The sequence below is a fragment of the Amblyomma americanum genome, chromosome 3 (assembly GCF_052857255.1).
Source record: "Amblyomma americanum isolate KBUSLIRL-KWMA chromosome 3, ASM5285725v1, whole genome shotgun sequence".
In the NCBI taxonomy this organism is placed as follows: domain Eukaryota; kingdom Metazoa; phylum Arthropoda; class Arachnida; order Ixodida; family Ixodidae; genus Amblyomma; species Amblyomma americanum.
The window spans coordinates 184,488,743-184,512,677 of record NC_135499.1 but is presented as its reverse complement, the minus strand read 5'-3'; the positions used below and the strand labels follow the sequence as shown (position 1 = coordinate 184,512,677).

The following is a 23,935-nucleotide window of genomic DNA, read 5'->3' as shown; positions in this document are numbered from 1 at the left end:
GCACCCCAACAGCCTGAGCACATCAGCGCGTGCAACATAAGCTACGCCACGACGATGTTAAATCCGCAAGAATGCTAAGACACCGTCGTACACATGTGGCACCTAATCTTCACAACTTCGGCAAGCAATCCACGTCACACCCTTCCTTCCCTTGCCTCCGGAGCTCCGACCTGTATAACCTGTCCCGACAGTCCAGGTTTCCAGGTGCCGAGAGTGAAGCACTGCAACATCTCGAGGGACAAGGCTTTACCCCTAAACGCACTCTGCCCGCATCTCCGGTCCAAATGCGGGCAGGAAACACACGCGGCCACACGACGCAGCTGAGAGTCGAAGCGCACTTCCACACTTCGGGCACATTCATCAACACACATGCGAGTCGCGGACGACGCGCTACCGATTTCGGGCCATTCGCTACGTTCCCGGAGCCCCAACAAAGGGACCGTAACGAATCAGCCAAACCCAGTCGCGCGACGTCTGCGGCTCGCAGGACTGAACGCGCCTTTGGTCCTTTCGAGACTGGCGCAGACGCTGGCAGCGACGTGGACTTGAGAGCAGTGGGAGGATAACGCGCTCGATCTGGAAACAAGGTTCGCGCATAGCTGAATAAACGAAAGCGGTCTGCGAGTCATTCAGAACAGGTGCCGCGCCTCGCAGAGCGTTCACGGCACCTTTTAACCACGCGACGACCGAGGGCCAGCGAACACGGCGACCGGGGTTACTTGTCTTATACGCTACATCGCCATAGAAGAATTCGCGCCCGATTTACGTTTCAGGCTTTGGCCTTTGCCCAAGCGCCGGCAACGAGGCCGGCAAGCGACATCCATCCTCGCCGCTGCTTTCCGACAAACGCGTGTAGGGGAGGGCCGTCGATTGCTGACACACCTAGCTTGTGCTCGAGCCAGAGCGCACCGAAGACCAACAACTTGGAGAAGGTGATGTATCGCCGATCCTGTGAAGCGTTTCGCCGGCACTCTGTTGCCTGCAGCTCGGCAGGGTGGTGTCGTCCCGTTGTGTATTTACTTCCGAGAGCATTTTTGGACGGCCGCAGATTATCGCGTCACTTTGGCGGCCTCTTATTGCACTACAGGAGCAGCTGACAAGCTGCTGTATTCACACAGTGTCACGATGAGTCCCAGCTGTCATCAATGTCACGCAAGTAAAGTGTGCTGTTTGTTACTTGCGGCTTCCTCCGGCCGTTCTTCAGACGTGGCCCTGTCGCAGCGCACGGATTCATCTACTCTTGATTTATTTTCCCTTTTGGCGTAAATTAATTTAGAAAAAAGATACAATCTCGTTTCGGCAATGAATGCCGACAAGACCCTGTGCTGAGGCGCATCTGTCTGCGGGCGGCCAGGGTGACAGCCCTGGCTGCGTAGACGTCGCTCCTTCGTTTCAGTCGCCTTCGAGAGTCGCGGGCAGCCATCCTCCCCTACAACCAGCCACTGAGCTGTATCGACAGGAAGCACGAAATGATCTTTCCATAGGACTCGCGGCCACCGAGGGCACATCGCCCCCCTTGGCCCGATCCCCTGCTTCCACCAGGTAACCAACCGGTCCCGAGTGCGGATAGAGGGAGAGAGAGAGGGGGGAAACGCGAGGAGGAGGAAGATGATCGCGCGGCGGTTCCTTTCCGGAGAGACGGGGCCCACGTGCCCCGAGTGGGCGTGGCCGCTCTTTCTCCACCGCGCGCGCTGGGGATTCTCCTTCGCGACCCCGCGGCCACGTTGCTGCTCCTGAAATAGTTTGGTTCGCCGCCCGCCCGCCCGGATTCGCGGCGTTCCCTTTCTTTCAGAGCGAAAAGCCTCGACCGGACGGCGGCGGAGAGACTCCAGAGGGCAGCGAAGAATTTCAAGGGAGAGGGAGAGGCGCCGCCGGACGTAAAGGAGCAAAGCGACTACCACCGTTGCAACAATTTTGAGAACAACGTGCAGAAGATTCTTCTGTGGCGGCAGAGTACATCAACCTGGAGAGCGGCCAGAAGTAAACCTGTCCCAGACATGCACTCACAGTTACTCCTTTTCGATGTTCAGCGGATTACTCGGGATTCCAGCAGGCAGCTCCGCTTGTGAAAGCTGCTCGTTTCTGGCCCCTCTCTCGGGATTTCCGTGCTCCGAATTCAGGGTCGAGCGCCCGTCGGCTACAACGTAGCGAAACGATTGCTACGAATTACTGCAACGCCCGCAAAGACGTGAGTGAATAAGCGGGCTTTATTAAAACGGGGCTGGCACGAAGGCCAAGCCGGGGGGGGGGGGGGGGGGGGGGGGAGAGGGCGAACAGGTATCGGCCGCACACTCCCGTCTACCGGAAGGAACGGAGAGGGGGTGCGCCGCGCTCTTCGTCACCGTACGTCGCCGTTGGCTCTGCACAAGAGCGGGGTCACAACTGTCGGCGGCAGAAGCGAGCAGCGAGTTCCTCTCGCGGGGTGGAAATGAGGATGGGGAGCGAAGAACGAATCTTCTTCTCGCCCCCTTCGCGGCGGCGCCCATCCTCCTCCAGGAGAGAAAGAAACGTGTCCCGCCGCGGGGCAACCTCTCGCTCGAGGGCCACTCACCTTCCATCCGCCCCGAGTGCCGCTCCACTACCCGCACCGAGAGTGAGAGAGGGTGAGGGGGGGGATTCCCGGGGAGAAGATATTCGTTCTTTTTTTTTAATTTTCTCCTTTTTTTTCGTTTTTCGGAGCGACGAGCCACTGAACTGCAGTACGAGCAAGGCGTGCACGATAACAGCGGCTCTGTTTCCGCCTGATCGTTATAGATGCCGCCCCTCCCACCTCAGCACATGCAGAACATCTCAGGCGGCGACAACAGCTGCCGCCATCTGTGTCCCGTCGTATGCGAGAGGGGATAACAGATTTCTTAATTTGCTCGTTTTCCAGCCGCGCGAGCGCTCTCCGCCTCCAACGTTGTCACCTGCCTCGCTCGCTGCTTTTACTGTGTGCGTGCGTGTGTGTGCGCATGTGCGTGTGTGAAACAACGAGAGAGTGAGGGGGCACACAGGTGAAACAACAGCTCTTCTATCGCTACGCGTCCTTTCGCGCGGCCCGTTGCGTCAGCGAACCGCCCTCCCGAAATCAATCAATCAATCAATCGGGCGATCGCTGCAGTTGCAGAACGCACGCACGAAAGCGGACAGGATGCACGTCCGCGAAAAGGTCGCCGGTGCGAGCTCAGAAAGGGCAGAGGAGACTAGCGATTAACAGACGACGACGAGAGACGGTTTCGAGGCCTCGGCAGGAGTTAACGACCCCCACCATCACTGCCCGGCTTCCGCTCGAGAAACGAGCACGGAAGGAAACAAAAAAAAAAAACAGCGCGCCAGCCGACTCGGTGCTTCGAGGGGGAGTGAGAAAATTGGAGGCTGCGCACGGAGGGAGAGGGCGGCGACGCCGAAAACCACCGGTTGAGGGGCAAAAAGCCCGAGCAGGCCTAACGCGAGGGGGACAGCTCACTTGAGGATCGGTCCGCGGACGACGAACGCTCTGGGAAGGAACAAAGAAAGAAAACAGAAGGTGAAGCCCTTCAGCGGACGCAGGCGTGTCCACATATATCCTTCCCCGCCACAAACGAGTAATGTGCTCCTGTGAAAGAAAAAGCTACCCATAAGCCGCGAGCAACGACAGTGCTCAGCCAGCGGAGGATGCTGTTCGATACGGTCCGGCTCCCGATCAGGTCCTCCCCGGCGAGCAAAGGGACCAGCATTTCCCGCATCTTCCCACAGGGGCGAATGCACACGCACGGCAGCACCTCCGCACTTCTGCGCCTCGCGCCGGAAGGCGACGACCGCCGGGTGCACAGAACTACGACGCAGGCGGACTTAGCTGCCGGCGCGCTACCGGCTCCTATCCGCATAACGCCACGGGCGGCACTGCGTCTACTGCGGAGCCGCCCTCTCCAGAAGTCACGCGGGCACGGAGAAGGGCGCCACCGAAGGCGAAGTAGAGCGTGTGGCTGGGGACTAAAGGCTTTCGCATGCACAGTGATCCGATTTCGGTTGCCCGCCTGTTCCGCGTGACACGATGATGCACCTGGCTGCCATGTCCTGCTCGAGGGTAATTTGACCAGAGAAAATCCAGTATGACGGCCCATATATGCACACAAGGTCCCCCTATACGGATACGGTAGGGACAGTCTGCAAGGAAAATGGTGCAATATGCGCTTGCGCGCTCCTCGCGGCGGGTTTTCAAGGAGACGAGCTCACTGCAGCACGCGGCAGAAGTGACAGCGACAGCACGGCGCACTGCCGTCCATATACGAAGCCTTTGCACGCGTTTCGCGGACATCGCCACCGAAAGTAAAAAAAAAAATTCTCTTCCCGAGACCTTCGCGAAGCAGCCTGCCAAACTAGACGCGCTCGAGCTGCTGCTTTATTTTTTTCTTTCAATGATCGCCCAAAATCCTGCATGAACTGGTAAAGTCGAAAGGTCAAACGTAAACAAAAAAAAAAAGCTAAGGCAGCGGAAAACTAAAATCACGCTTTAAAAATCATTTGTACGGCACACAGTCACTCTTTGTACCATGTTCGGATATGCCGAACCCCTCAGTAGCTGACTCTGTGGTCAGATTCAAGCGCGCGCACACAACTCCAAAGCAAACCGGCACGGCTTCAAACGTGCATACACTGCAGTCGATGAAGGCCCCAAAGGAGGCCGGCCAGTTATACTTAAGTTACAGCGCAGGGCAGCGTCTAAAAACGTTTCCCCATAGCACAAGCTCGCTTTAACCTCGCTCGCTAGTACTTGCAGCGCAAAGCAAAGCGCGCCAACACTGCTGACTTCGGGACGCGAGCCAATATATAGTTACCTCTGCTTTTGCAGCTACGCAACGCAGAATTCCGCATCACCCTCGCGCAGACACTGGCACCAAGTGTTGAAAGAGTCCAATCGAAACGATGCCAGTCGAGAACGCGTTGCCAAAATTCTCTCAGGGGGGAAAAATACAGTAATTTAAACCAGCGGCTTACAACGTTGACTGTCACCGCAAGCGCACCTGTTGAGCAAAAAGAGGCGTGCTGCTTTTCGAGTAGCGTTCTACAATGCCCCTTTGGCACGACTGGCTCCTTCTACCAGGTGCAAAGTGCTGTAGTTGAGTTCTCTAGGCATTAAAAAAGATAAAAGGAAGTGGAGGCATCCCGTACACAGCAGAGTTATGGCGGGCACACAGCAATCGAAGATAAAAGAATAAGGCAGAAATATAGTCCAAATTTTAAAATTTGAAGAGTAAAGCCAATAGGATAAAATCAAAAAGGGCACAGTAGCGGAGGCTCCCAAGGCGAGGTTGCCCCTGAAACATTCTTACTCGACTACTCGGCGAAAATTCAGAGAGCACCTTTCAGGAACGCGCGCACACAGGCGACCTAAAGCACTGAGTTACACACACAGCATAGCTGCAAAGCACTGATATACAAATACTTGGAAAACTGATACTAAACCGTAAGCAGCAGCCGCCTGCGCTCACATGCCCCCCCCCCCCCTTTCCAACTTTCTGCTAATCGCCATGGCAGCCATCGTGGCGAGCCTCGTGACAGATCACATTCACGGCGTACTAATCACGAAACATCAATCTTTACAGACCTCCCGACTTTAATCAGTACAATGATGGCTGCAATTTATGGTGAAACAAATTTAGAGACAATTTCTGCACTACATTTACGATCAGGGTGCTTAGAAGTAAAAAAAAAATACTATACTCTTTTTAATAGAGTTCAAAGATTGACTGAAGCAGCGATTCTTTACATCTCGTTTTGGGCACACATTCTGTTACGAAACACAAGTGCGCTCTCTCTCCGCGCTTTACGCCCCTGGCACAAAGCACGCGAAACGAAGGAGGCAGACGCAGCACGTCACCAGCAGCAGTTATGACGCGCGCACACAACGAGGGGTTAGAGACCGACGACACATTTTAGAGGCCGCGACTGCAGAGTGCACCGCCAGCCTCCGACTCAGCGCGAATGCCCTGCAGCTCCGTTACGTAAGCGAAAACCCAATGAGTCAGCTCGCGTAACGAGCTCAGCTCAAACACCTGCCTGTACGCTGTGCGCTCCAGGCGAGTCGCCTCTACCTCGACGCACCGCGAGAGTTCTTACCTCGCCGTGTTTCGGGATCCCGGATCATTCGGGGGTTATTTAATCACCGGCTAACCTTTTATCATTTTGTTTCCCTGGATTAGAGTTCCCTGTACACTCTAACAGCAGTCCACCCTCTGTGCGGATCCGATTACTCCTCGCGGGGACGAAAATTAAAACAACAATAAATGAAACACGCCAGACCAGCGTCGGCGCAACACAACGGTGCCGCCGCACTGCGATGTGCTTACACACACACAGCACACAAAAAAAGAAGCTCCGGGCGAGAAAAAAAAAAAGAGATGGGGGAGCTGCAGCGACGACTGCTGCTCCCGCTGCGGCAGCCAGCGGCCCAGCGCCGGTGACCTGTCAGCCCCGGCTTCTGTTTATCCCGAGCGGGGGCCCCGTCTACGCGCGGCGAGGCGCACGTGTTCCATGCGAGTCCGCCCATGGCGCTCGTCTCCTCCCCCAGTCCCAAAGCCAGCGGGGCACGTGGGAGAGGAGGCAGAGCCGCCGAGTGACTCCCGCTGGGCGGCAGACAAAGTTAGCGCTGTCGGCGCGCACGTGCACGCATATCCATCAATGAGGCCGGACAGTTCCCTCCCTTTCACCAGCCAGACAATGCCGTGCGCCGCAGCGTTTTCGCGCACACGCAGCTTGGGGAATAAAATGGCGGAAGGAAGGGAGGGGGGGGGGGGGGGGGGGGGGGGTTGAGACACCGCTCCGCGATGAACGCGGCTCGGGGTCACAGACCGCGGGCGCGGGGACAGAAAGAACAAAGCCCGCACGACGGCTCCGTTTCGGACGCCAATGATGAGGAACCCCCGCTACTCGTACGCGCAATAACGTGAAAAAAAAAAAAAGAAAACAGACCCAGCAACTGCGCGGCAAACGGAGACCGTCGGGAGGGAAAGGAGAAGCCGAGTCGGTAAACAGACGCCGCGGCGGTATCGGCAGGGGACGAAACGCAGCCATCACACGCAGCCAGTGAGGCGCGCTGCAGTGGCCAAGAGAACAGCAGCAATTGTCGAGGAGAGGGCAGCAGGCCCCCTCGGTGTCGGCCGGAGGACCTGAGAAAGAGAGGGCGCGTTCCGGAAGAGAGACAGAAGGGACCACTGCACCTATACCGAAACGAGCCTCGCCTAAGCGATACGGCGCAGCCCGCCAGTTCCAGGGGTGCAATTAAAACGGCGACCCTCTCGCGCACGACAAAGCGAGAAGCGGAGAAAGAGCGGGGCGTGGGTGCTCGGCGCCCATCAACAGCAAAAAGCCCGACCTGTTGTCGAACGGCTTCCTTCGGGTGGCTAGTGATAGCGAAACACTCCGCCGAGGCCAATCGCGCCTCGTTAGAGCCCCAAGCGAACAAGAAGCTCTCCTTTCGGGAGTGTCTTCCCCTCTTCCCTCCCCTTGCCCCTTACTGTACTCGTTTTTCCTGCAGGGCGGGCGGGGGGGGGGGGGGGGGGGGGGTAGAGACTTTCGCTCGGCGACAAACGCTCACAATGGAAGGCGACAAATAAAGGAGCCGGTGCATGTGTGCCCGCAGCGTGCGTGAGAGCATTGAGCGAGGGCGCTCTGCTTTCTCTCTCTCCCTCGCTTTCTCCCACCGCGAGAGAAGGCGGGCGCTGCACCTACCTCTTCTCCCGAGCGGTTCCCTCCAGTGGGAGCGCGCAAACAAACGGCCGGTTTTCGGGAGCGACAAGCTTTCCCACGGTCCCTGGCCGACGCCGTCGGGGGAAGGAGCAGCTGCAACGCCCCGCAGCAGCCCTCTCTCCCTGGTGGTGGGGACGTCCGCATTGAAGGATCGAGTCTCTCGGAGTCTCGACCCATGGCTCTCCGGTGAGGTGAGCCTCCCGGGAATGTCCCAGAACGAGTGAAACCGGTCTATGGACGCGTGAAACCGGTCTATGGACGCACACATCATTGCCAACGCGCGGCTGGTTGGCCTCGCGGAGATTTTTTTTTCTTCTTTCCTACGCCATTCCTGGATTGTCGCACACGAATGGAAAGACCACGACGTGGTTGCAGCACCTGATGCATTGTGTATATGACGATGGAGCGAGCACTGAAAGCCGGCTCGACGAGAGCGCCTCGCTGGACGCTGCGTGTACTACGCGCACGGACACGTGAACAGGGGGTTAGCGGAATGTCTCGCGGGAATCTCGCGAGCGCGGGGGCGTATTTTGCATTTCACGCCAAAAACCCCGAGTCAGCAGGAGCTTACTGACAGGTTTTCGGATCACTATCGAACGCCACAGCGAATGTTGCCGAGACGAGTAGTTGTCGCTCCCGCATCTGCGCAAGGTACAGAAGCCGATTTTGACAAAAAAAAAAAAAGCGAAGCGACATCTACAGACGGTAACGGTATTTCTGCCAGGTCCACCCATCAGCTCAAGTGAATATACTACACTGTCTCAGTAGCACAGGTAGACTATAGATTTGCGCTACATCCCTTCACATGACCCTGGACTTCGGTACGCACAACTTTGTCTCATTTAGTGAAAAGGTCTCGTTCTTTTTTTTCTTGTGCACGGGGCAAAATTAGCACAACGCAGTTGGAAACGAGGCAGATTTCACAGAACCCTCCCACTTCACAGTGCAATGTAAATTCTGCGCACGTCTCGACAGACCACCCCCGATCAGCGAGCAGTTATGACCTGGGTGGCAGAGGGCGCTCTCATCCTCCGCCATCAAGAGACGCCGAGTGTGCTCTGCGGCCCGGTAACGTCGCTCCGCTACAACCCCCCGGGCAAGTGCCCATAAAAGATCCTGCGCGGCCAAGCACTGGGGCGCGTGAGTAGGGGAAGGAGGGGGGATAGAGGAAGCAGAAAACGGGCACCCGCCCCGCGGCCTCAGCAGCAGGCTCGTGGGACAAACATTGCGTGCAAAACCCCGCGCGTAGCACTCCCTCTACTACACCTACCACCCAGCGGGCCATCTTTCACCGCCTTCGCTCGGGGGGAGGCAGAAGCAGCATGCTCGGGAGGAGCCTATGAGTCAGCGCATTTAGGCCCCTCTCCTCGTCGATCGCCGCATGAACGATATGCGCGGTGCTACACGACAGACATCGTATCGGGGGCCGGGACGCCGGAGTGTCGCGGGGCCACGCACCAGCGACGGCAGGGGTGGGAGACCCCGCAGCCCACGCGATTCCTCGCTCCGTTCCCGGCGCCTGCGATCGCATCCTCCTTTCGTGTGCGGCCCGACGCTCGGCTCACAAGGGTGCATAGCCCAGTTCTCGCGAAGCCGTTCCAAGGTGGGCAAACCGTTCGGACCGAAAAAAAAAGAAAGAGTTGCCCACCAGCGGTTTTTCGCCCGAGACACGGGCGGTGAGCAGGCTTCGCACCAACTTACACCAAACTTACCCAATTATCGGCGTAAATTTAATTCCCGTGAGACAGAGAGAGAGAGGAAAAAAACTCCGTGCGAGCGAAAGCCTGGTCAGAGCGCAACGCCTGCGTCCGCGCGCTGCTTCCAAGGCCAATCCCGGGGCTCCGGAGCAAACAGCTGCTGCGGCCACACACGCACACACACACACAAGAGCGCACAGCTGCCGCTGCCGCCGCCCACCAGCTGGCCTACGCCTCCCTTCTGCGTGTCACCGGGTAATGAGAGCGATCGCCGCCGGAAAAGAGGGAAAGGAGGCTCGCAAGGGGGCATCATCGATCGATGCCTTCGCCGGCGCACGCCGGACAAAGGCCTTACTTTGGCCTACGCCGCGGCGAGCCCCTGTTTTGCAGCCCGCTCGCAACGTGGCCTCCGTCGTGACCCGCACGATTCCCAAGTATGGGGTGAGGGGGTGGAGTTAAAACACACACACGCGCACCCAGCACACTCGCAGCAAGAACATTGCACAAGAGAACAACGCGTGGTGCGTGCGCGCGCACTTCGCATTTACCTCAGATCCGAGAGTCGGGCCAACACCGATCGCGAACTCTAGATAACCCTGCCGAGCAAACGACCGGACGCGCTTCGCAGCGGTCACGAAAACGAACGCCGTACTACACATCGGGAGGGGGCGTGGACAGAACGGTTCGGGACGGAGGGACGAAAACGAATGCGCCACCTACTCCGTGCACGAACTAAACTTACGAAAAAAGAAAGGAGCAGTCGACCATCTGGTCGCCTCAACAACCGATCCATCGAGAATTCGAATCTAAGAAAAGAACTTACGGAAATGCCTCGCTGCAGGGCGTTATATAAACCTCGAATGCCCAGGGAGTGAAAATGTGGAAGAACTCCCAGTAATTCATCGGTTATAACCCTCAAGTGACAGAAAAGAAAGAAAAAAAAACATTGAGAAAGGTATCAGTGTTAACAAGCAAAATTAGACTAATCTCTAAACGTTCCAAAACGGTAAAAGTGCAGACACATACAATCAGTCGCTCGCATGACATCGATGGCACAACCACAGGCTACCGCGCCGTCCCGCAGACGTAGCAGTGCTCTGCTGGGAGTGTTTGCTTTTGCAACCAGCCATCGCATCGCACGCCTCCCGCCTCTTTGGCCACTAACACTTTGATCAGTACACGTTGAGAAGCGCAGTTTGTGCAATGCTGCGAGCATTCGACCTTCTTCGGCCCGTCAACATGAAACACACGGACGTCGGTACATATACTAGTGTGGGCAAAAAAAAAAGAAAAATAATGCTGCCAAGCACGCACCGCCTGAGTGACGTCAGTACGGTACGCACCGCAATACGTGACACGCAAGGAACGACAGCGCCAAGCACGAACGTCAATCACGGCTGTCGTGGAAACAACCTCAGGCGCCGACGCACTTCCAATCCCCCCCTCCGCGTTTTTCGTGAAAGCTGGTACTTCGCTGAAAGCGCAGCTGGTGTTCGCTGATCACCGCCAGCAGCCGCGGTGCATTGTTACAAACGTTGACGCGCGGACAAAGGATCGAAGAGCACCGCTACGACAGCGCGCGTCGCGACCGCCTCTTCGCCACGTGCGCTGCAATCTACGCGCCTCACTAACGACCAGCAGAAGACGGAAGATAACGGTAACGCTGGGTCGCAGGTGTAGCGCACGAACCCACTGAAGCAGTAGAGAACGGCGCAGCGCCGCGTTGAGAACATACATACACGAAACGAGAGCAGCCCCTCGTTGACGGCGACCTGACACAACCTAGGGTATGCTCTCGCTCCGCGAGCGATAATAGCCTTGCATTCCGGCGCCTTCGATTGATTACCCGAGTTTTTGAGCCCTGTATACACGTGGCCTCAGTAAAAAGGCGTACCTACGGGGGGTCTCTCCACGGGCCTCAAAATCTGTCTTCTTGATTTCAGCTGATTTAACTCACGTTTGTTTCTCTGATACACTGCGCCATCTTCACCTGCCTTGATACCACCCATATCATGTTCCTCGGAACAGGTCGCCGCGCCGTCCTCGACGATAGGCATTCAAGCGATGGCCTTGACGCTGTCGGGCGATAAAAGCCTGGCAGCCGACACGTTAGCTGTGCCTTGTGCAATCAGTGCGACAGAAGGAGCGGCAGCGGGATTTCAGTGCTAACCGTTGCACAAGTCGCTCGCTTGCTCAACGCTTAATACTGCGTACAAACAAGGCGATTCCTATGTATTCTCCCCATTCGCCCCGCCTCCACTGAACGCTGGATCCTGTCGCGTAGAGCTCAACGAAGCCGGGGACTGGTTTATTAAAAAAAGTAGTCATCAGCGGCCAAAGCTGAGCGGACGCTGGCGACGCGGTTGCACTTCCAACGGGCTTAAAATATCCTGCGAAAGACGCATATAGAGAGAGATCAGCACTCTCCCACCTTCATTCGCCGTTCATACCGCTCCTCGGGAAAGCGCCACTCGACAAATCGCGTCGATTCACCCGAAAAGCTGTCCGTGAGGTCCCCGCGATGACAGCAGCTCGTGAACCGGGGGGCGGGATGCACAACTCCGGCCGACAGACAAGCAGCGCGGCGAAAAAAAGTTTAAAAAGAGAAAAAGCTCATCCGACCGCGCGCAATGCCCGCGAACCCCGCGAGATCGGCCGCGGCAGGAAAATGCAGGTGCGCCGGTAAAAGGACTCCCTCCCACCGTGCCAAAAGCACGCGCGCACCTGGTCCGCATAGCGAAATGAGGGAGGCAAAAAAAAAAGCGGGTTCCAACACCGCCACACACGAGCCGGCGGCAGCTGCTTCGAGAGCGTTATTACGCAAGGCGCACCCCTATAGTGCAGGGTACGTACGCTCTGCGTTCGCAAAAGGCAGCAGTGGCCACGAGGTACAGCCTAGAGAGAGACAAACACGGAGGGACCGGTTGCCTTCCTTTTGTGTCTCGGGGGAAACGACGACGAGTGCGGCTACAAAGGGTGTGAGAACCGGCCGCAGCTCTCGTTCAAAGTGCTGTGGGAAAAAAAGGAAAGAAACCTCCACCGAGATACGCCTTTCCCCTCGAGCAGCCGTAGGGAAACTGCGCGGCGGCGTACACGATCAATCTCTCGAGGTTTTCCGGATCAGGATGGAATCGCCGGCGCCACGCTTTCCCAGCCAGTCTGGGCCCACAACAGACCGTCCGAAGTGAGAGGGGAGTAAAAGGAAACCCTGGGGCCCTGCACATTAGCGAAGCCGACTGGCCCCGCCTTCATCGGTCCACAACGTTTCTTTCCTCCGAAAGCGAAGACGTGCGAGAGCTACTGCACCGTTCAGTGCACTATACGTCGCGTCACGGAAATCAGGACAAATGTGTTCATCCGCGTTCACGAACAACGCTGAGCAACGCCACTGCCAGTAGTGACTTATACCCCTGTCACACGGGCACTTGTAAGGCCTCAGAAATTAAGGTCCTTTGCCCCAAAGGCGCGTGACGCGCATCTACACGGCAAAGCGTCGAGACCTTTGCGATAAAGTTCCGTAGCAATAAAGGCGGCCGTCATCGGCCTTAAAGTTGCTTAAAGGAGCAACCCAGACGGCAGCGCCAGCTAGCGAGCTCAAAGAATAAAAAACTGACGCAATTTTTAGTTTTGAAACCGTGAACATTATCTAATGTATCTTATTCAATGGTTAATTTTGCGTTACAGTGCACTTAACCGTAGAGGAGGCTAAGACTAAAGACATCCACACTGCTAAGAAAGGACTTGAACGACACACACGTGCTTGCGCATCTCGCTTTGCTGTTTTTTCTTCGTTTGCTCTTTGTTGAGTGCGTGTTTTGAGTTTGCTTGTGTGCACAAAGGCACAAGCAACAAAGCACGCTTCTCGAACACAACGAGGAGCCGAACGGAAAAGTGCGCCTACCGTGGTCGGACCGAGAACGATGAAAAAAAAAAAACTGTTTCAAAATATCCGTTTCTCACCGTCAGAACGCTCGTTTATTATCGCGATAGCTACTTTTTACAACATAAACGAATGCACTCTTAGCGGAAGTGCTACCGTCTGCTTTAATTTCATGTTACTAGCGCCGCTTCACACACAGCGGTGACTTTTGGCATTCACGGAGGCCGCGTTCAAGCTCCTTTGGATTTGCCGTGTAGCTGCGTCGCTGCTCCTTTTCGGTTTTCCTCCTTTAGTGAAATAAGACAACTTTACGGCAAAGGCCGAGAAGTCCCGTGTGACAGGGGTATTACTCGCAATGGCTTAGCAGTAGCCTGACACCCCCCCCCCCCCCCTTCCTCTTTTCTGTTGAAATTTTCTGCAAAATTTCCTCGTGCATACTCAACCACAGGGCATATGTATATACCAACCCTCTTTCCCACTCCAGTCCGTATGGCGTTTCTCCTACGCACCCCAGCGTTTCCTCAACAATGCACCTCACGATGAACATTCGTAAATCAGGGGAAGTCCAAAACAAGCAACGAATACTGCAACCGTGCAAAAAAAAAAGCACAATCGGGCCTTTTCCGCGCAAGGTCCTCGAGCGATCAATGAGTTCCGCAGCTAATCGAACGCTGAAGGAACAAGGTGCACAAATCTGGGGAACAGCCCGCACATACAGCCCTCCCACGTATACCACGTGGGCAAGTTGGGACAAGTGACTTCGAATGAAAGAAATATCGGGTTTTCGAACGATAGAGACACTACAGCGCTGAGCGATGCCGCGCCTGCTGCTGTTCTCCATCCGTGCCCTTCTTTTTTATTTCTTCGCGGTGTGTGTACGGAAGTAGGGAGCCAAGCGAGACGGAAAGAGGGAAGCGAGCGCGGGAAGAAAGGCAGCGCACAGCAGGAAGTGAGATCGCAGCGACAAACGTGGTGCCACCGGGAAGCACCAGTGCGCAGGCGCGGGCGGCCCCGGGCGCGGGGCCATCCAATGTCGGGAGGCCCTGGCATCGATTTTTGTGCCCCGCACGGACTCAGCGGCCGAGGTCGGGCTTTCCTTTCCGGCTTCCCCAATCCTTCCTCTATCCCTCTTTCGCACCGCCGTTGCCCTTCGAAGCGCGCAATGAATAACAAACCTTAAAATGGCTTTCTCTTTATCTTTGGTCCCCGGCGGAGCTCTTACTATTTATTTTTTTCAACCTTTTGCAGCTTGGGTGTACCAACGGCACCAGTGCCGAATCGAACCACAAGCTGCTCGCCGAGAGCGCAGTATGAACACGTTGGTTAAATGGCGCTGGCCTTCCTTTCCTTTCCCTCCCTTGTAAAAAGAGCACGGTCAGGATCCGCAAGAAAACAAACAAACGTGGAATTTAAAAAAAAAGAGGAATAACTGGTTCTACCTTCGCTACACAACAGTATTTATGAGGCCTCCAAACGCTGAACATCCCTTACTAAAAAAATGAAATCACAGACTGTCCTGACTAGCTATCCACTGCCCTGAGAAACTTTTGCGTGGCCAGTAAAGGAAACATACGCGTATGCACCCTCCATCGACGCGGCGCCGCATGGCGGTCAGTACCGGCCGCGTGCAGAGTTCTCTCACAAGGCGCAACTTTCATGACCAGCGCCAAAGCCATCAATGCGTGCGCTGCTGGTTGGCGCTGCCAACTGCCGAGGCGACACGGGAGAGAACAGAACACGGAAAGGATCCCGACCACACGGCCCACCGAGGCTGGTCTTGCAGCCAGCACTGCTGGAATCACATGTCCCAGTCTCCTCCAGAGAGGTAAAGCGCCGGACCGCAGTCTGTCGTCGAACGGGGTCAGCTGGTCGCAGCTGGAGGTGTCTCCCTGCCGAAAAATTTGGAGGACGCTTATAGCTTCGCCTTTAAGAGCAGGACGCGACAGCGTGTTGCAGCATTGCCAAGGAATCCACGGAAAGCCATCGTCCTTCGGTGCGACCCCTTGACCGGACAAATTAAGGAAATGAAACATATCTTGGTGGACACCCGCACAGCGCAGTAAGGCAAGGAGCATGAAAATGAAAGGAAGCCTGTCGCACATATCTCGGTGGACAACCGAACCGGGCTGCGTGGGAAGGAGATTGAAATGAAAATTGGTTTTAAGGAAAGAAAATGACGCCTGTCTCACAATTCTCGCTGGACACCCGTACCGCGCAGTAAGGGAAGAAAAATCCCTTCCCTTACGGCGCGGTTCAGGTGTTCACCGAGATGCGCCATTTTTCGCTCACGGCCAAAGACGCCGACGACACCGGCTTTTCTGCGACACGAGCTAGCTCCTTAATTTTAATACCCCAACTCGTCTTCTGGGCAAGGTGCAGCACGGCCTTCGTCATCCGTCCCTCCGCCTCAAGCCCCCCGGAATCTGTTGAAGTGGAGCCTCCAACCCAAGCGCGGAACCTCCATCCTCCAGAAACACCTATCCACCGTGATGAACCGCTGATTTCGTTCGTCGCGTGGATCGGCAGCGAGTCGCCGCGATGGCTCAGCGGTTATGGCGCTCGGCAGCTGACCCAAAGGACGCGGGTTCGATCCCGGCAGGGATAGTCGAATTTCGATGGAGGCAAAATTCTAGAGGGCCGTGCACTGCACGATGTCGGTGCAAGTTAAAGAACCCCAGGTGGTCGAAATTTCCGGAGCCTCTCACTACGGCGTCCCTCATAGTGGTAGTGGAAACTTTAATTGCCAACGATGATGTAAATGATGGGGGCGAAGCCCCCTACATGGCACTTGGATGCTCCCTCACTGTGCGTACGTACCACATAGCCTGAGCCGCTTTGGGACCCAAATAAACCAACCCTTTATAAACTCCATAATGTGGCCCTTCCCGGACTAAAGGCTTCTCGTGCTTCGGTGTGTGTGTGTGTGTGTGTGTGTGTGTGTGTGTGTGTGTGTGTGTGTGTGTGTGTGTGTGTGTGTGTGTGTGTGTGTGTGTGTGTGTGTGTGTGTGTGTGTGTGTGTGTGTGTGTGTGTGTGTGTGTGTGTGTGTGTGTGTGTGTGTGTGTGTGTGTGTGTGTGTGTGTGTGTGTGTGTGTGTGTGTGTGTGTGTGTGTGTGTGTGTGTGTGTGTGTGTGTGTGTGTGTGTGTGTGTGTGTGTGTGTGTGTGTGTGTGTGTGTGTGTGTGTGTGTGTGTGTGTGTGTGTGTGTGTGTGTGTGTGTGTGTGTGTGTGTGTGTGTGTGTGTGTGTGTGTGTGTGTGTGTGTGTGTGTGTGTGTGTGTGTGTGTGTGTGTGTGTGTGTGTGTGTGTGTGTGTGTGTGTGTGTGTGTGTGTGTGTGTGTGTGTGTGTGTGTGTGTGTGTGTGTGTGTGTGTGTGTGTGTGTGTGTGTGTGTGTGTGTGTGTGTGTGTGTGTGTGTGTGTGTGTGTGTGTGTGTGTGTGTGTGTGTGTGTGTGTGTGTGTGTGTGTGTGTGTGTGTGTGTGTGTGTGTGTGTGTGTGTGTGTGTGTGTGTGTGTGTGTGTGTGTGTGTGTGTGTGTGTGTGTGTGTGTGTGTGTGTGTGTGTGTGTGTGTGTGTGTGTGTGTGTGTGTGTGTGTGTGTTTTGACAGCTAGCGTACAATACTAACAGTGCCGGCTATTCAAGCACGAAGAGCTTTGAGAATTCTCCAGCACCAGCGTTAGTGACTACAAGTTCCGGGGCGGCAGAGCACAAGCATCGACAGGCCGCCGACCTACTGGATGCTTAATTTGCGTCCTCAATAAAATTCCTTTACTATTCGTGCGGAAGTCCGCCCGAACATCGCAGGAGATCAAGGCGCTGCCTTCCTACGCGACCGCGGTGCCCACGTAGAGCTGCACGTGTCAGCGGAGCCGAGACAGTGGACACGTCAGCTGCATCGCCTCCCCCGCACTGCAGCACAGCCAAGTGCGACGCCGTTGCAAATGCGGGGGCGAGCGGAGAAAGACCGCGAGCGCACGGCGGAAACCCCCACAGAGAGAGAGAGAGGGGGGGGGGGGAGAGACTCCGGAGAAACACGCCGAGAGGTCACGGCGGCTTCTCCATCCGACCGCATACCAGACGCGTTAAAAAAGGGCCGCCTCCGCAGCCGTGCCGCGTTCTATTTCTCTCTCCGTCCCCTTTCACTCGCTATATGCCTTACCGAGTATTTCCGTTCTTCATGACCCCCTCCTCCTCCCCGCCGCTGCTGAAGATCAAAGGGCCCGACTGCCACGCAGCCCGGCCACTGCTGTGCCTACAGCTGATAACTCCCGTTGTGTGCGTGCGTATGCCACCCTTGGCTCACGAGGCGTGCGTAACGGAACATTCCGGGTTGAATGTCCACCAAGGGAAGTTCCTTGAGAGTCCATCGGTATGTCGGCACACGACCGAGTTATCGCTGCGGTCGGGACATGAACCGACCGGTGCACAACAGCACGAACGCCAATGCTGCCAAGTCATCGAGCTTGTGGCCGAAAACAAAAGCAACTGCGGTGTTCGCGAAACGGAATGCACAAACGCGCCCGCTCCACGAAGATAAAGCGGTACAAGCAGCCGCAAGTCAACGTGACGACCAAAAAAAATAATGAAACAGTTCAGAAGTGATGGGGGGAAGAAGCGTGGTGAGGGTACCACGTAATCGAGTAAGGTCAGTGCACGTTAAAGATGCCCAGGTGGTCGAAGTTATTACGGAGCCCTCCACTACGGCATCTCTTTCTTCTCTTTCTCGCAGTCCCTCCTTTATCCCTTCCCTTACGGCGCGGTTCAGGTGTCCGCCGAGACTTGAGAGGGACTGATACTGCGCCATTTCCTTTTTTCCAAAAAAACAATTTTCGACAGTAAAAAAGGAGCTACTCACTACTCGGCTTTACGAAAGTCAATGTCGGCAGTCACAGCGCGTTCCGGCCGCCGTCATCGCTAATCAGCAGCAGCTGTTGGCGGATACACAACGGCTTCGCTCATTACGTGCCCTGCACTACACGACGGCGATTTAAAAGCCCTCACTCAGCCGGCTAATATACGCGTCAACAGCTGCGCGCGAGGGCTTGCGGCGGCAAAGTCTTCAAATACTGGCAAAGCGCAGATGCGCGACGAAGAACGATACGGAACGCCCGAGCTCGACCCGCTCGCTGCGTCTACGTAACGCTTTACTGCGAAGCGAGCTTTATGGGAAGATGTGGGGGGATGGGGGAAACAAAGAGTATGGTGGAGCTGCCATAAAAAAACGTAAACCAATGAGCTCCTGCCTGTACCACTAAAGTATCACAGGCTTAACCCAATCGTAATATAAATGGAAAGGCCCGAAGGCAATGTTGGGCTTTTGCCACCCGAAGGTGGGAAAATAAAAAAATGGGGTAATGCTACTAAGCGACCCACAGCCGGGGGAGCGGGCCCGGGGAGACTCGGGGGGATGGGGGAAACAGTCGGAGGGCTGTAAAATGAAGCTGAGAACACAAAGAGGCGGCGGGGATATGGTGAGCCCGCTGAAAAAAAAAAAAAAAAACTCCGCCAAGGCACGGCGAACAAAGGAATGGAAGATGAACAACTCACGTTTGGTGGTAGCTTGGAGGAGCCGGGCGCGCGGAGGGGAATCCCCGGCAGCGGCGTCGGCGACGACCACGGTCGCGCGCTCACACGTCAGGGACGCCGCGCGACCTTTAATCCAGATAGCGACGCCGGAACAGGTCGCAGCAGTCACCACGTAACGGCGGCAGTGACGTCACGAGCACACACACACACGCACACACAAATCGAGAGCGGAGAGGCGGAACAACGCCGCTGCACACACTTTTTACGTAACCTGGAGGAAGAGTGTCTAATGAGAGAGAGAGAGAGACGACGGCGGAAACGCTGGCGTTCAGTCTCGCGAACAAGCGCACACAACGATCAGAGGGGGAATCCAGATAAGCCGCGAGCAGCACTTTCCTTTCTTTGAGCGAAAAACGAACGAGCACACACCGCCCGACGAGCGAGGTATACAACGAGCGACAGTATGCGGCTCTTCCTAGGCCGGCACAGTCAAGGAAAGAAGCGCTGCTATCCTCTCTGCAACGTTCGCTACATTGGCTCAAAAACGCCGGTTGCAGCAAAGGAACCGCTTGTTTCGCCTCGATCAGTCAAGTCACCGACCCGTACACGAAACCGCGCTGCAAGCAGTTGCCGACCAACGCTCATGCACGGTTGCAACGCGGCCTCTTGGAGAGACGCCAGCTCCGGGGCAGAGCGAGATGCGTGCTCCCGGGAAACGCTGTAACGCCCCGTAATGATGACGAAAAATCGCGCATCCGAAGGGGCTGCTACCGACAACGTTAATGACGCGAGGTTATGCAACGTTAACCTCACAACAACGACGCGAACAAATAATGAAACGGAGCCTCCGCTAGAACAAGGAAAGTGTAACAACGACTTGCCGCTAAATGGCGATGGAAAGCGACAGTTCAGAGATGATGGTTTCGTCGCTACCTACGGCTGGCAGTGTAGTTAGCTGACTGCGGATACTTTTTTTTCGTTTTTGTACTAGCTTAGCGCAGGCGATAGCTGCGAAATAAAATTGCCGGGTGTCGCTGCTTGTGTTTTTCTTCCGCCCAGATTTTTTTTTTTTTGCCCTGCGCTCCGAGTTTTATTTTTCTTTCTATTACTTTGCGCCTAGGCCTAAACCAACGCAATCAGCAACAAAGCACCCGCACAATGCTCGATTCCACGCGTGGCAGACAACCGTCGAGATGCGCAAGCAGACGACGCGGATCCAGCTGGCCGGGAACGATCCCGACATGCAGTTCGCGACTCGGTTGCCATGACTACCACATATGGGGCACGCCGTCCGTACGATACCATGGCGACAGAGCCGCACGCACACACGAGGAGGGGAGGTGGAATGAGACGAAAAAGCGTTGCTCTCTCTCCTTTAGCACGTCACTGTTGGTAAACACCGAACACGCCCTCCTTCACGGATGACCTTCCCAACGCGAGGTGCGCACACTACGCGCGCTCGCTTAACGGTGCAGACGGCTTCGCGTAGCTAACGCTCTTCAATAGCAAGCATAAAAAAAAGAAAAAAGAAACACTGCTTCGCCAGAGGACGCTCCTGCCTTAGTGGGCTCGAGGAAGAAGATGGGCAAAGTATCTTTCCACGGCGTTAACGGGCCCGTTCGATCGTCCGATAGTGTCGTCGATTGACGTAAAGTTTCGTGTAACAACGCTCTTCGTAGTCGCGGTAAATGCATACATAGAACAGAATAGTCAAGGTTAGTGTAAGCACTGGTGTGCGTGCAAGGGAACACGGCAACTGCACGCCGGAAGCGGAAGTCGCACGTGAGTTCTCTCTCACCCGCACCTCCAAAACTGCGCCAGATCAATACAGGCGTGACCCCGGTGCCTTTCAGAGCGACTCGCAGGAGAACACCAGATGGGAAAGGACGCGCGAGCAAGCGGTTGCCTGGCTAAGGAAGCGACCAAACCGTCCGGGTCGAAGACGAAGAACAGGGAGATTTTCTAGCGGCGGTGCACCGAACACCCCGCTCCCTTATTGGGCACCGAGCCTCTTCTGCTCGCAACAAGGCGTCGCAGTACTTTCCGGCTGCGCGGCTGACTGCACCCACAGCTGACTGCACCCACGACGACAACGCACGCATTCCCATGCAGCAGAAATAACCAGCTGCGCGAGCGCGCACCTCTTACGGCTCGTTCCGTAACAATGACGCCGCGCGCGTATAATACACACGGGGGCCTGCAGCCGCCGGCAAAGAAAACGGCGCTTCTGCGGTTCCGTTATCCGCGCGGTCCTTAAGGAGGAGCGGTTGCGAAACACCGCAACCGGCGGTAGTAGCGCACGTAGAACACACACCGCACGAGGCAGCACAAGTAATCCGCGGGGTTGGAGCAAGAGAGGTCGATACGCGGCAGTCACAGCGGCGGCCAGACGGCGCACGGGAGTCGCTTGCTCGCAGAACAAGAGAACCAGGCCGGGAGGCGACGGGACAAATCTCCGCGGCTTGGCACAGCACACGGGCAGGGGTCGCACAGATTCGAGAGAGCGGTGGGCTGGCGCAAGGGCCGACCGAAGAGAGGAATGCGCGCAGCGACGACGACGCGCCAGCAGCGGTGCGCCGCCACACACGCACGCGCTAGCCGCGCTGCGCGCACGGCCACAGGGAAACGGCGGAAGTTCCTCTTTCCCCAACGTCGCAGCTCTGCCGGTCGAGCGAAGAGGGCGACTAACAAACGGCGGGGGGGATGCCGACGCCGCCGCTCGACGGGCCGCGTGCGCAAAGCGCACAGGCACACAAACACGCACAGACGGGTAAAAACAAAATTCACGCCCCCGCGACGGCGGCACACCAAACTGTCGAGGCCTGCCGGCGGCCCTCCTCCGAGCGCAACCAAGGCGGCGGCGGCCTGCTGTCTTCTGCTGAGATTAGTTCCTGCGCTCTCCGTTTCTATTTTCGGGAGGCGCTACTGCCGCCGCCAGCGTGCAGCGGCGCGGTCTCTCAAGCAGCCGAAGCGGCCGAGCGCTGGCGACGGTGTGAGCAACGGCTGGCATCGATCCTTGAAAGGGAATGTCACGCGAACAAGACGGCCCGAGGACGCCTTGACGGCTTTTATCGCTTCGGCGGAGCGGCTCAGCTTCTCTCCGCGAGACTACGACGAACGAACAGGCCTGGCTGTCCTGGCACGGCCGGGGAAGAAGCCGTCGAGATAGGCGACGAAGCACTCGCGCAGGTCCATTCATCGCAGCCCAAAAAATGCGACCAGCAATTTTTAGAAAGAGGCACAGCGCACTAAATCGGAAATTAAAGAGAATGAAAAATTAACGCACACGTCTTCCGTGGAGTAAGTATACTTGCATAACCGCGCCACTTGTGGCACACTTGCCAGTTCCAGAGCAAAATCGTAAATTTCTGACAGCTGCAACCTCTTGTTTTTTCCTGTGCGACAAAAATCAATTTTGGACAGGCGCCAACAGAGATGGCATTCCAAGACCAGTCGTGAGACTGGAAAGGCTCGCAAGTGAACGTTTGCCGCCACGAACAAAAGAGACCCTATGTAAAAAAAAAAAGACAGAAAATAAAACATCGAGGAGGTGGTGGGAGAGTGAGGGAACAGCACAGCACAGGAACCAAATCATACCGGGTGGCAGTTGTCACCCACAGGCAGCTCTCTCTTCACCGTTTGCAATTCACTCTTTTCGAGCGAAACAAGCACACGTGCGACCAGGCGATGGTAAAGATTGGAATGCGACGCGATCTCACTGCAAAATCAGTGGCACCCGAGCCATATGGAACATCATGTCTGCGTTCTCTGTACTCGCCGATGCAGGCAGAGGAGGATTTATGGGGGAGATTCAGCATAGTTTTTCGATAAAAAATTTCCCGCATAAATCCCATATAAAAAAGTAAACACTACAAGAGGCCTCTCGAAAGCCAAAAACTTCATCTTCACATCAAAGCACAAATCCACCAGCAAGGCACTGAACGGAACTTGAACTTCGTCGTTTCCATGTTTTCCCTGTCAAGGGTCCCAGACACCCTTGTCTATACATTCATAATTTTTTTTTTCTTTGAGACGAGATCATCTCCAAACACCAATTCAGATTTCAGTCGTAATGTAATTCATGAGGATCAAATCGGTAACCATTTGTTCCCTGCAAACAGTATAGAACAACCATGCACTTAACGGGTTTTTCAAACGTCACCCATCAAGTCTATCTCTTTCCCCCGGTTTTAAAACACATTTTCCCTTTCAAGAAGGACACCTGATGCGGCGTGAAGGTGAAACAATTCAAATGGACCTGCCGTCCAGCACTGCTAGACCTGAGCGCTGCAGCTAGGGGCAGACTTGCAGTCTTATTATTCAGAGAAAAAACAAACTAAAACCATTCATGGTTCTCGAGAAAGAAACCTGCCGCCACCACGACTTCGAAGGAATTCAAGGAACCACGACCATACGTAAATTACATTTGTCGGGTATTCTACTGCAGAATTCTCAAATGTTCCACGTAGGGTAACGCTTCCCTTTATTTGACTTCTTGTTCCAGCCTGGCATAGGTGTACGAAACACAAGTGTTCCGTACACAAGTGTTCCGTACCGCTCGAAACACTTCTCAAGAGCGCGCTCGGCAAACTGACGAGGAGCGGCAAGAGGACGCGTGGCGCCATCTTTGCGCAGCGCACCGAAAACGGCTCGCATGGAGCTTGGGCGCCCGCTTTGAAACATGGCGGTCACAGGCGACCAAACGAACACATATTATATAATTAATGCGGCAGCATTACTAGGCTATGCTGGTTAAAAGGTGTCCGCAAAATCTGGAAGCAAAATGTAAATTTCTACGACACAGATTGACAATGCGCAACGGAACGAGGACGAGAAGAAACACAGTACGGGCGCTGCCTGCCCGTCCTGTGTTTCGTTTTTTTTCTCGTCCTTGTTCCATTGCGCTGTGCCAATCTGTGTCGTAGAAAGTATGCACCAACTAGCCCTAACCAGAATCCTCTTCAAAATGTAAAAGAGGCCGCGTTTCGATGGAGGCGAAAGGCTAAGGCGCCCGTTGGTCGCTTCATTGTTGGGGGGGTGGGGGGGGGGGGGGAATCGGCTCTAATTTCTGTGCTGTGCGATGTCAGTGCACGTTAAGATCCCGAGGTGGCCGCAATTATTAAAGC

General features: G+C 55.6%; 1 protein-coding gene across 4 annotated transcripts in view; it reads right to left on the bottom strand.

Moving 5' to 3' along the window:
* Utx (Utx histone demethylase) overlaps positions 1-23,935 on the bottom strand; it is a 105,584-nt gene that overhangs the window by 73,463 nt on the left and 8,186 nt on the right. Inside the window, exon 1 of one of the 4 annotated variants that reach the window (XM_077659157.1) lies at positions 18,831-21,689. The exons of 2 other annotated variants lie outside the window; for them this stretch is intronic. The gene's annotated coding sequence lies outside the window, so the exon portion shown is untranslated. Of the gene's footprint in view, positions 1-18,830; positions 21,690-23,935 lie in introns of those variants that run through there. One more of the 4 variants, XM_077659159.1, reaches the window with a different exon arrangement.